Source organism: Panulirus ornatus, chromosome 37 (assembly GCF_036320965.1).
Source record: "Panulirus ornatus isolate Po-2019 chromosome 37, ASM3632096v1, whole genome shotgun sequence".
Classification (NCBI taxonomy): Eukaryota; Metazoa; Arthropoda; class Malacostraca; order Decapoda; family Palinuridae; genus Panulirus; species Panulirus ornatus.
The window spans coordinates 21484245-21497038 of NC_092260.1; the positions used below are offsets into that span (position 1 = coordinate 21484245).

The 12794-nt window shown below is 45.8% G+C and overlaps 1 long non-coding RNA gene across 1 annotated transcript in view; it reads right to left on the reverse strand.

The window, feature by feature from the left end:
* The window catches only part of LOC139760572 (uncharacterized), a 40563-nt gene extending 36369 nt beyond the window's left edge, over positions 1 to 4194 (reverse strand). The window contains exon 1 of the long non-coding RNA XR_011715366.1: positions 4131 to 4194. This is a non-coding gene — a long non-coding RNA (uncharacterized lncRNA). The remainder of the gene's footprint in view (positions 1 to 4130) is intronic.
* Positions 4195 to 12794: the final 8600 nt, after the last annotated feature.

A 12794-nucleotide genomic window follows, 5' to 3' on the forward strand; every position in this document is an offset into this window, starting at 1 on the left:
CCCAGCTTAAAGAGTCTCAAAAAAGACGAGATGATTATTAATCTTCACAGAGACCAGTTTTTTTTTTTTTCTATTTAAACCGTATGTAAACAGATACTCGCTCGTTTCTTGGTTTCAGTCGCGCGGACGGACGCCAGCCCAGCGGGGACCAGCAGCCGCGATAATGCATACGTGTTATAACCCAAGCACTCTGCCTGACACGGTGCTGCAGGAGCGTTGTAATGGATCAGTGTGGGATGGAGAAGACCCCGGGGATCTGTCAGGCGTCTCCGGCGAGGATGTGGATGGTCACGCCCAACCTATTCCTCCCTCCCTCCCTCTCTCTCTCTCTGTCGCATCTACGACGCGCTTAGCACTACCTCATGGCATGGCATCTCTCTCTCTCTCTCTCTCTCTCTCTCTCTCTCTCTCTCTCTCTCTCTCTCTCTCTCTCTCTCTCTCGCACCTTTTCCACTCTATTCTGTATCCCACCTGACACAACCCAACGTTGTATTGTACCTCAAAGAATACTGAGTGGAAGCCTCGACTCACTATCTGATACATGCTGTACCGAACCTCATAAATTCTATATCGTAACTTAACAACAAATAAACCTACCTCATACAGCTCCTTCCTGACGTCTACCCCCTCCAAACAACCAGTTCGTGATCTCCCAAAACTACGCAATCGCCTTCTCTTTAAACTACCCTCCAGCAACCCATGTAACTACCCAACCACTAGCCTCTTACACTAACAAATGCCATAACTACCCTCATACTATATATATATATATATATATATATATATATATATATATATATATATATATATATACACACATACAAGTTCTTATTTCGCGTGACGTCCTCAACCCAGCAGCCTCCGACTCTTGACTGTAACGCATCTAACAACCCAGCAACCATTCCTCAAAACCACCCGACCAGTGACGATCACACCTCCCCCACCCCCAAACCCCACCACCAGTAACTACCGGTTTGCCGCCAGCAGATGAGCCAACGGCCCCATTACCCTGGACAGAGACCAGAGATTACGCCGGGGACGGCCGGAGCTGGCGAATAATAACTCCCTGATTTAAACGGCTCCCGCTGATAAGTGCTTTTAACCAGTGTGATCATAATGCGGATATACTACTGGACCCGGTATGCTCGGTTATACTAGGGGGATATGTTGTTGGTATGTCTGCTAGTTATCGTCTTCGAAGGCAGCTATAATATAATGCAATATATATATATATATATATATATATATATATATATATATATATATATATATATATATATATATATATATATATATATTACTACATATCCATCTATAAATCCCTTAATACCCATTCGTACCACCTCATACCTGCTTATGCTCTCCCCTTATCTTCTTACATCCCCTTATATCACCTCATACCAGCACTATACCCACCTCAAACTCACCAACGTCATTCCATTTTACTTGCACTTTCCTTATACCTACCTGGGCCATCTTATACCCATCTGTACCACCTCATACCACCACAAGCCCACCTATGCCACTTCGTTTACACCTTTTCCACCGCATATCCCCCTGATAACATACCAGATTTATCTATATCTTTCCGTCTGTAATGCTTCAAATCCACTATAAGCTCCTCATATTTAACCTACATCCACCTATACTTTCTTATACCCACCTATACTTCCCTAAATCCAACTATGCCCACCTAAACCTCCTTATACTCATCTGCATCCACCATTTCCCACCCCTCAAACATGCCTATACCAATCTTTATACCCACTCCCACCTCTTCCTACCCACCTACAGAAACAGATACCAACAGATACCAATATAAATCCACCAGATCTGCTTCTCTAAAGCTCCTCCATACCAAACCTTAGAACCCCTGACGGCAGTCATATACCACCTCACACTCCACCTACACCCCCGACAAAACACCCCAAGCAACACACCCCTCTCTTACTCAACACCCTCTATGCTTTGGGGGATACAACGGGGTGGAAACAGAGGAGTGGAAGGTTTCCAACCAGACGATTTGACTGCATAAATCTGGTGTATCTGGGGTCCGCCGTCTGCAGCAGCATCACTTCAGATTACACCTGAAACGAGTTTATTCTCTACCTGGTGGCTTGACTTGGCTTGGCTTGGCTGGTAGGGGCAGGACCGGCGGCGAGCGGGCGGCAGCCCGATGCAAGGCGTCGAATCCGTGCGTGTCCGACAGAAACCACAAGTCATGACCGTGGGGTTAGGAAGGAGGTGCCGCCACGGGGTTGGGAGGAGGGGAGAGCGGGGGAGGGAGGGAGGGAGGGAGGTGGGGGTTTGAGAGGCAAGGGAAGGGAGGGGGAGTTGCTGCCTGCGGGGGTTGGTTGGAAGGCAGGTGCCACGGGGGGGTTGGGAGGTAAGCGTAGGGTTGAGGGTGATTGAGGTTTAACGCCAAGGTTTGGAAGAGAGGTGGGGTGAGGTTAGCCAGCCACACCACAGCCAGCACACGGCAGTCTTGAGATAATAGGGTGATATGATGGAGGAAGGGAGGAGGGGGGGGGGGAAATTGAGGTAGGAGGGGTTGGCGTGGGTGGTGGGGGGTGGAGGTGCTATAAGACAGTGGGTGGTCGTGAAGCTGGGGCAGGTGAAGATATGGGGGAGAGAGAGAGAGAGAGAGAGAGAGAGAGAGAGAGAGAGAGAGAGAGAGAGAGAGAGAGAGAGAGAGAGAGAGAGAGAGAGGATGTTAGAGACGATGGAAGGAGTGGAGGTGTGATGGTGGCGGTGATAGTATGGGCAGAAGACCCGGGTGATGGGTGGGTAACAGGGGTAGTGTGCAGGGGCTACGTAAAGGGGTAGATGTGATGGTTGTGGCTGAGGAGGGCGTCATGTCGATAGATTGATGACAGATGGATGGATAGATGGGTGTGTGGTGGATGGTTAGGTGGATGATGGATCACGCGGAAGAACAGGTGGGTGTGTGGAGTAGATGGGAGGGGTAGGGGGATGGATCACGTGGGGAGGAGGTGTGTGGTGGCATGGTCGATGGATCATGAAGGTGGAGAGGAGGTTGTCCAATCGCCTAGTGGCTTACAGATGACGTGGATGAACAGGTGGGTATCTGTAATGTGGAATGCTTGATGTAATCGGTGGCTGGAGGGTTAGGTGGGGAGTCCAGGTTAGGTGGGGATGTACGTGGGGGAGAGGTCAGTAATAATACAGAAGACACAGAGCATCACACACACACACACAAAAGAACATGGAATTATACGCATGTAAATCGACATTCACAACATCGACCGAGTTAAACCCTCATCTTTCTTGACAGAAAATCACACATGTCATACGATCCTGAAAGCATGACCTGTGCATGCAACAATATACGTAAACCAAACATTACGAACACATTGCATGACGTGAGCTGGGTAACATCTCTGTCCTGATCGACCGGCCAAGTTTAATAAGGTTCTAACCATCTGCTTTTCACATGAAACTTACGAAGACAAAAAGAAGAAAAAGAAAAAAACATTCCCAACCGTAATTCTGTCTGTGCCTGGTGTGGGACATGTCTCCCAGGTGCTGGACGTGACAGCTTCTCGTCCTGTGTGTCATACGAGGGCAGAAAACGTCAACCTGAAATGCTGCTACCAGCGTTGTGCTACACTACAGGTGATTACAATACGGGGCAGGTGCCATGCTCCACACGCTCCTCCTTCGGCTGTTCCCTTCCTCAGGGTCACTGCGGAGGGCGAGGCAAGGAAGCGGCGGAAGGGAGTAAAAGAGAGGTGGATGGAGTGGAGGAAATAAAAGAACATAGTAAAAAGATAAGACGGGAAAGGCTTAAGATTGGAGGGGAAAGTTGGGCGTGGGGGGAAGAAAGGGGAAGAAAAGAAACAAGGAGTGTGAGAAAGGGGATCTACAAAGGGCCGTTGGGAGGGAGGGGAGAAAAAGATGAGGTGGGAAGGACAAAGGGAATATATAAAAAGAAATGGGGAAAGGAGAGGAATTATCACCTGTCTCTGAGGTAGAGGGAAAACAGAGACGTGACGAGATGCAGGAAAAGTGAAGAGGGAAGCAGGCCACTTAGAAGACGAGGAGAAGAAGACGAAGGACGGGGGAAAAATTTAGCTCAAGGCAAAAAATGTACAGATGATTCACCTTACCTTCTGTTCTTGTATTTCTCACTGTCTCTCTCTCTCTCTTGGCCGACCTTCTGCACAATTCTCATTGAAAAAACAAAATTATCAAATATAAAATTTCTCTCAATTAGCACACTTCGAAATGATAATAATAATAATAATAATAATAATAATAATAATAATAACAGCAACTGATAAAACACGTAACACAAACTACATACCTATCGTGTAAAACATCACCCTCAAAAAAACGTAAATGCATTCCACGGATTAAAAAGGAATTCAGCCCTATACAAATATATTTTCTGGGGTAAACATGATCAGAGAGAATTGTCGATGAAATGGACCTTTATGAGATTCGATGAAAATGGGCGGTGATACGATATGGCTTTAAGGAAGCTGAATTAAAGAGACGTGATGATGGACTCACACTTTGACGAGATTGAATGGGTGTTAATGGCCACAGGATTACTCTGGTGATAATGATGGAGGAGAGGCCGAGTTGATGTCGGGGTTTAGATATGAAAACAATAAAGAGGTGGCCTGTGAGGACGTGTGGGTAGGAGGAGAGAAAGGGGGAAGGGAGAGAAAGAAGAAGAAAATGGAAGGAAAAAGAAGAAGAAGGAAATGGAAGAAGAGGAGGGGAAACAGGGGGAGATAGAAAAAAAAAGGTATAGAACGGGAAGGATAGGAGAGATGTGGGGGGAGAAACGTGAGATGAGGGAAGAAGATACAGGAGAGATCAGGAATGGAAGGGAGGAGATGTGAAAGAGAGTGGGAAGGGGTGTTACAAAGCAGCACAAATGACACGAGACTTGATAGTCTACGACGAGGCTATCTGCTGGAAGAGACCTATTGGTTTAATGCACTCGCAATCCACAGAACTTGGACCGAGGACGGTGAAGCACAGGCGAAAGATGTTACAGTTGAATTTTGGAGATACGAGAAGAATACGGGAATAGGAGAGAGAGAGAGAGAGAGAGAGAGAGAGAGAGAGAGAGAGAGAGAGAGAGAGAGAGAGAGAGAGAGAGAGAGAGAGAGAGAGAGAGAGTAGGAAAATACATGGGGGAAGATATGCCGGTGAGGAGTTAGTAACAAGAGGATTGAAAAAAAAGAAAAAACTGCTGAGCGTAATGACGGGTCGTCTAAGTGAAATTCTTCAAATCTGCGATCTGGACAGGACCAGCAGATGTGTTCGCAGAAAGCGGGGGGGAGTGTGGCGATATAGGCACCAGCCCGTCCTCCGCCCGTCATAATGAAACACGTCGAACACAGCGTGTGTGTAGCGAAGGCAACAACGATCAACAGACTGCAACATGCAGCCACAACCAGCCTGCGGTCTGGGCTAAAAGCACAACCGGGTACTCAAGTCTCTCGAGAACTGTTCATGACTGACTGAACGTGGGGGTGGAGGCACAGACAGAACACACTGCAGCATTGTGTCTGACTCTGTGTTAAAAGAAAAAAAGAAATAGTGCATCTTCTTTTTTTTTTGATACAGGTCTAAACAAACGCCCCCCCCCTGCAAGAGATGGCACACCACCTTATTATTGATAAGACAACCCCGACATCCTGAGACTGTATCCACTTTCCGCATCTAGTGTACGAGTCTACAATACCAAGAGGCCGTAAGCTTATGTAATGAATCACCTTTGTAACATCTAATGTTATACTTACCTGGCCACTGCGGTCTGACAAAGACTCTTTGTGACCTCTGTAATCCTTTAGCGCTACCGCTCACGGGATGAGCCTGGCTGCCACAATAAATCAGCCGGTGATAGCGGCAAAAACTAGAAACTAGAGACTGAGTGAGAGAAGAGGAGTAAGGAGGAGGGAGAGGTTGGGTAGAGAGGGAAGGAGAGAGGATGGATTTGGGGGAAGGCAGCAAGGGATGGCTGGAAGTACGTGGGGAAGAGGGAGAGATGATGATGATGATGATGGCGAGAAGAGAGAAAGATATTAAAGTGAAAAGAAAGGATGAAAGAAAGAGAATGAAAAAAAGGGTGGGGTACCTTGAATGCGTGTAGAGGAATGAGGAGAAGGAAGGGAAAAGATGAGGGAGGAGTGAAGTAGAAAGATAAGGATGAAGAGGAAATCAAAGGGATATTGTAAGGGAACGAGGAAAAGGAAACGAAGGAATGAGAGAGATGACGTAGAGGAGTGAGGATGCTGCTACGAAGGAATGAGGAAGGAGACCTGTGAAACACAGAAGAGGAGATTGGTGAGGAATGAGGGAAGGAGTAAGTGGGGTGTGGAGGAATGAGAAAGAGAAACAGGGTGGGAAGGGAAACAGCAGACACTGGACAATACATCCATACGATGACCGTTTCTTGTCACTTCTGCCATAGAAGAGTCGCTGAAAAATGGAAAAAAAGGTCTTTGTATCCCCCTTACACACACACACACACACACACACACACACACACACACACACACACACACACCACCACCACAACCACCAGAGGTAAATACATCCATCCCATGTGTCTCTGCTACTATATACTTTTAACCCAATTCTCAAGCCACATGTATTTGCTCAACTCTCCTTCATGTCATCTAATGCTTCTACCGTACCTTAACATCAAGGCTTCATAATTTCCATCATTTTTCATTGCGACAGCTTCCTCGTCTCACAGACTATCCATCATACTTAATCATTCGCAAGGAGGAAAAAAAAAGAGGAAAATAAATAATATCAATCATGCGGAACCAAATATAAGCCTTCGATACCCAAAAGCGTTCTCAAAGGTATAAACACTATATTCTAAACACATGCAAATCTGATTCTATATATTACGGCCCAAATAAGATTACAGAGCCACAAACAAGCTTCTTATGTCTGGTTTTGTACTCTTAGCAAATAAGAATATATATATATATATATATATATATATATATATATATATATACATATATATATATATATATATATATATATATATATATATATATATATATATATATATATATATATAAATCGCCAAGTTCTAAAGAGGTGACGCGCAAACAAGACAGCGCACACAAAAGCACAGACAATACCCCGATGATCCAGCGAGTCAACAAACCCCCAGCGTCTCTCTGAATGACAGTATTTATAATGCGCGATAATGCTTAAGTCAACGGACGAGTTGAAGAAGAGAGAGGGAGAGAAAAAAGAAGGTGCCTCGTTTGTAAAGGGAAATGTGTGTGTGTGTGTGTGTGTGTGTGTGTGTGTGTGTGTGTGTGTGTGTGTGTGTGTGTGTGTGTGTGTGTGTGTGAGAGAGAGAGAGAAGGGCGGGCACACACACACACACACACACACACACACACACACCTAGGTAGCCGCAGGAGTTAGCACCCCCTGCCTGTGCGCCGCCAAGACTACCCGCTGGGAAGGTTAGTGTGCTCCAGGACCCGTCTTTTGTCTGCAGATTAATTGGGGTGACACACACACACACACACACACACACACACACACACACACAGTGAGAGAGAGAGAAAGAGAGACAAAGGGAGAGAGAGAGGAGGGTGACATATGGTTAAGACCGACTTCTTGATTCCTGGGAGACGACTGCTGGAGGAGGAGAGGTGCCACTATGGAGGATAATGATACAAGTGGATATAACGAAACTCTGTCATCTGCGGAAGAGGAGAAGGGAGAGGAGGAGGAAGAGAAGAAGAAGAAGAAGAAGAAGAAGAAGAAGAAGAAGAAGAAGAAGACTTGGAGGAGGAGGAGGAGGAGGAGATGGAGGAGGAGGGAGAGGAGGAGGAAGAGGAGAAGAAGAAGAAGAAGAAGAAGAAGAAGAAGAAGAAGAAGAAGAAGAAGAAGAAGAAGAAGGCGGGGAGGAGAACTTGGAGGAATAGGAGGAAGGAGGAGGGTGAAGAGGAAGAGAAGGAAGAAGAAGAAGAACGCGCGAGGGGGAGGTGAAACTGATCTTGGATACGCTAAGCTGAAAAAATAAAAGACGCCAGGAAAATGTACGGGAGGAGGAGGAGGAGGGGGGGGGAGTCTGGACAGGGGAGTGACGAGGATAAACACCCATTTTTATGGAGTCTGGAGACACATCTCAAACTTTTGACGACGTCTGGACGCACCGGACCGAGACCTCATCCCATCACCGCAACAAGCGACTTCGCGTTACCTCGGCCGTGTGGGACAGTCTCATGGGGACGGAGTATTCTCTCCAAAGAAAAGAAAAAGAAAAAAAAACACCTAAAGATTGCGTCGACATAAAGATCAAAAAGAATTTAAGCAATTGTAAGAAATTGCAGGCAGTGAGGGGTCGATAAATCTGACAGCCAGATGATGCCAAGAGCAACGTCATCCATTTGCCTGGCGCTATCTTAAAAACTAATGCACTTTTGTCTTAAATTAGATAAGGCGTATTGGTCGACGAGGGATCCAGACCTTCACAATAGTTTCTGGTATGAATGAGGTCAGTGCCACCAGCTTATTTCTTTTTTCTTCTTCTTCTTCAGCAGCCTGACCCTTTTTTTTTTTTTTTTTTTTTTTTTTTTCCCAAAAGAAGGAACAGAGAATTGGGCCAGGTGAGGGTATTCCCTCAAAGGCCCAGTCCTCTGTTTCTTAACGCTACCTCGCTAATGCGGGAAATGGCGAATAGTTTGAAAAAAAAAAAAAAAAAAAATATATATATATATATATATATATATATATATATATATATATATATATATTCCTTTTGGTCTACGCTGGACAGACCTCCAGAGACTTTACGTTACCCGAGCAATAGTTATGCAAATTCATCATAAATCAAAATATCATGAAAACTGCGTACGAATACGAGAACACTGAACACGATAACAGTGACCAAAAATATATATATACATATATATCAAATCTTGAATGTACGTCAGGTTAGGCTCTATCCTTTCCTAATCTTTAAAAATCAATTTTGAAAATACTGTTACACAGGTCTTACAAAGCGAACAAACATTTACAGTAGTCTCCTCTCCCCCTTAACGCTGCGCTCCGTCTGCTTCACCGTATCATCATCATCGTCTCTCTGGCAAGACATATTTCAATCTTTTCAGCACCTGCGGATCGCTGGGATCTTTCGGCACGAAGGCCGCGCAAAATTTACGCCGGGGGTATGGTGGGGGGAAGCCCGCAATTTGTGGCGGATTATCACGTTATCTCAAAACTAATGCTTCATCCCATTATCTCCCCCTGGACGAGGAGGCGGCGGGCGGCGGCACCACCAGCAGGCGTCTCTTGGGCCTCAAAGGGTGACGAGCAAACCAGGCGCCGATAAATAAGGTCAGACGGATAATCGTTCTGTATGAGGTCACAGCATAAAGTAAATGTGAGTAGTAAATGCGACCGGTTGAACGGAGATCCTTTCTTGATCTCAGCGACCGGTTTCTATCATGGCTTTCATGAAACCGTCCTCTATCCTGCCGATCATGCCCTCCCTCCCTCCCTACCTCCAAATGGTTCTCTTGTCGATCCACTGGACGGGCGGGTTTTCGGGGGCATCCTGATCGACCTCTTTCGACGGCTTCTCGAGGGCTTTCTCGTCTATCTATCCGATTTATTCGACCAGTTCGACCATGTTCTGTTCCAACAATTGACCCTAACGTGTCTTATGGATATCCTATACGTCCTGGGGATATCCTGGACGTCCTGGGGATATCCTGGACGTCCGCTACAAATTGCTTACCCAGCAGGAGCCATGGTGACTCGCTGCTGGTGAGGAGAGGCAAGAGATCCCGTTACGCAGGGACGGCAGGATCGAAACCCGCAGGCGGGTGGCCCAGTTTTACGCCTTTCGAGGGGTTTCAACGTCGAGTTATAACCAACCAATCGATAATCTTAACGCCGTTACTCAGGCGTTCGAGATATTTCTACATCCAGACACGATCTCACTGTTTAAACGGCCCTTTCACAACGGGTAACAAGTGGCTGGAAAAGTAAGGCTAAGGCAATGGGGAACGACGGTCGTATAGGACGAGGCCACGAGACCGACATCGAACTCAGCAGGCCCGGGGGCCCAGAGGTCTCGGCGTCAGTTCTATTGAGATTCTGAAGCGACGATGGGGAGGCCGAACTGATTCCCACGTGATTCTGAGCTGAGAACAGGCGATACGAGACTCAAGGGATAAATCTTGAAGGAACATTTGCAAATATGACCTACGGAAACGTTCCCCGCCAACTGACGTATCCCAAACGCAACGTCAATGCTTGGACTGCACCCGTCGAACGTGCCTGAGAGCTCTCTGCCAGCACCTGGGTGATCTGGCATCACTGGATGACGATGACGAAGACGATGGCAACAGTCGAAGTCACCCGACTTAACCCGACTGACCGACCGACCGACCAAGTGACCGATCCAGCCCGCAGTCATTAGCGAGGCCGTAACGATCGTCTACGCGTGTTAGACGACCTTCTCCGGGGATCGAGGCCGTAACGATCGTCTACGCGTGATAGACGACCTTCTCCGGGGATCACTGTCATATTCTGATGCTTTGGGTGTTTTCTGATCGATACTGTCTGTGGTCTGTGGGAGTGACCTGGGGGACTGCTGGGGGACAAAGGTCTCAGGAAAGAGGAATAGTTGCGATCCAGCTAGTGGCTGGCTGGGTCAGGCTGAGTGGCTGGCTGGGCCATTACAGTCCTGGAACGGGAGTGTTTTAAGAACGAGGACTCAAGGTTGAAGAATTCTGGTAATGCGGATAATTGGCCGCCTAACAACCGCGTCAAATGGCACACGTGAAGACCAAAACCCTTGGGAACAAGTAGTAAAATAGTGTGTATTTTTTCTTCTTTTTTTTTGGGGGGTGGTCTTGAATAGGAAAAGCCATCCAAGAGAAGAGGGGGAGTAAGAACTTCAACTGCTTAGTGCCCTCTGGTCGTGACGCCAAGAGGAAAATACTGTTGTTTAAGACTCACCAGAGCCAGTAACAACGTGGCGAGCCACACCACCGACACAGTCAGAACCAATCACTCCTGAATCACACGACGTGTGGAGGGCAGAACAGTGCTTCTACAGCCATATGGCGATAACTCAATACCTCCACTTCTTCGTAAGAGAATTTCTTTCTTCATCCTTCTCCTTCTCTCCCTTGTTCCTAGTCTTCCCTTCTTTCTTCCTCCCATTTCGCTTCCCACCTATTCTTCCTCGTATTACTCAATCGTTTTCTTTTTTCATGTTCTCCTCTCTCTCTCTCTCTCTCTCTCTCTCTCTCTCTCTCTCTCTCTCTCTCTCTCTCTCTCTCTCTCTCTCTCTCTCTCTTTTATCCTGACTCATTCCTCTTCCTTCGCCCGACTACCACGTCCGTCTTCATCACCCTCCCGGCGCAACACGACCACCAAAACCACCATGTGTAAGTAAATAGTCCAGACTCGCCCGAGAGTCGGGTGATCGGGGTCCGTGTCGTAACGAACCACACCAGAGAAACTGCAATGACAGATGACAGACAAACAAACATAGACAGATAAGCAAATAAAAGGCCAATATCTACTGTAAACACGTCTCAAAAAAAAAAACTAAGTTAGATCTTAAGTGTCTCTCAAATTCGTAAATATCCATGGCAAGAGTCGAATCCGATTCAAAACACCAGATATCGAACCACCGAGCCCGAAGACTTATGTGCCCGGGAGGCAGACAGCGTTGCCAAGTGAGACAGGCGGATCTGTCGAGTGGAGTACCCACAGCTGTCCATCCTTCCAACAGGTGGGGGAGAAAAAAACTAATTATTAACTCATCAGGAGTCTTCAGGTCGGTGTTCGTATCTCCTGAACAAACGAAAAAGCTTTCGTGATGAGAGATCATTATATTAACCGTGTAATGAAGCCCACTAGAGGTTATCAGAGACCCGCCATTAGGAAACCGCCATTACGACAGTATTTTTACATCATGCATGTAGAATTATATCAATAACAATAATAATAATAATAATAATAATAACAATAATAATAATAATAATAATAATAATAATAATAATAATAATAATAATAATAATAATGATAATAATAATAATAATAATAATAATAATAATAATAATAATTATCATTATTATCATTATCATTATAATACCAATAACAATAATCATAAGATGTTTGGTATATTTTGAGCCATATATATATATATATATATATATATATATATATATATATATATATATATATATATATATATATGTACGTATAAATAAAGAAAACACAACCAACATGGATATACAAGGATGCAGGGCGAGAGTTGGAGAGGGGGTTAAAAAGACAGTCTGTCTACAGACGCAAAGTGGAGGTTACTCGACTATCTATACAACCTACTGACTGCTGGGCGATGCACGTATCTGTATTGTCTTTTTCTCTTAAGTAGGAACAGGAGACAAGCGAGGATTAGTCTCTGGACCTGACGTTAATTCGCGGATGCAAGAAAAGACCAGGAGTAAGTTAGTTCATGAATTCTTCAAGAGTACCTAACAACGTTGTGGTGTCTGATATAACAGTAGCAAAGATTATACCCATCAAAAGTCTTGCTACATCCAGGACTCCCACAGGACGCGATGGTAAAGCTTGGGTACTGAAGCGGAGTGTGAACTCCGTGTACATCGATGAGCAGGGACGATGGTCCGCCATCAGATGTACTGGCTGAAGTCTTGATTGACAGTGCTAAAAACTCTCTTCATGGTTTTTAGATTCCGCCAAGCCCCCGCCAAGCCTGGGACTTTGTCTTGAGACGGTCA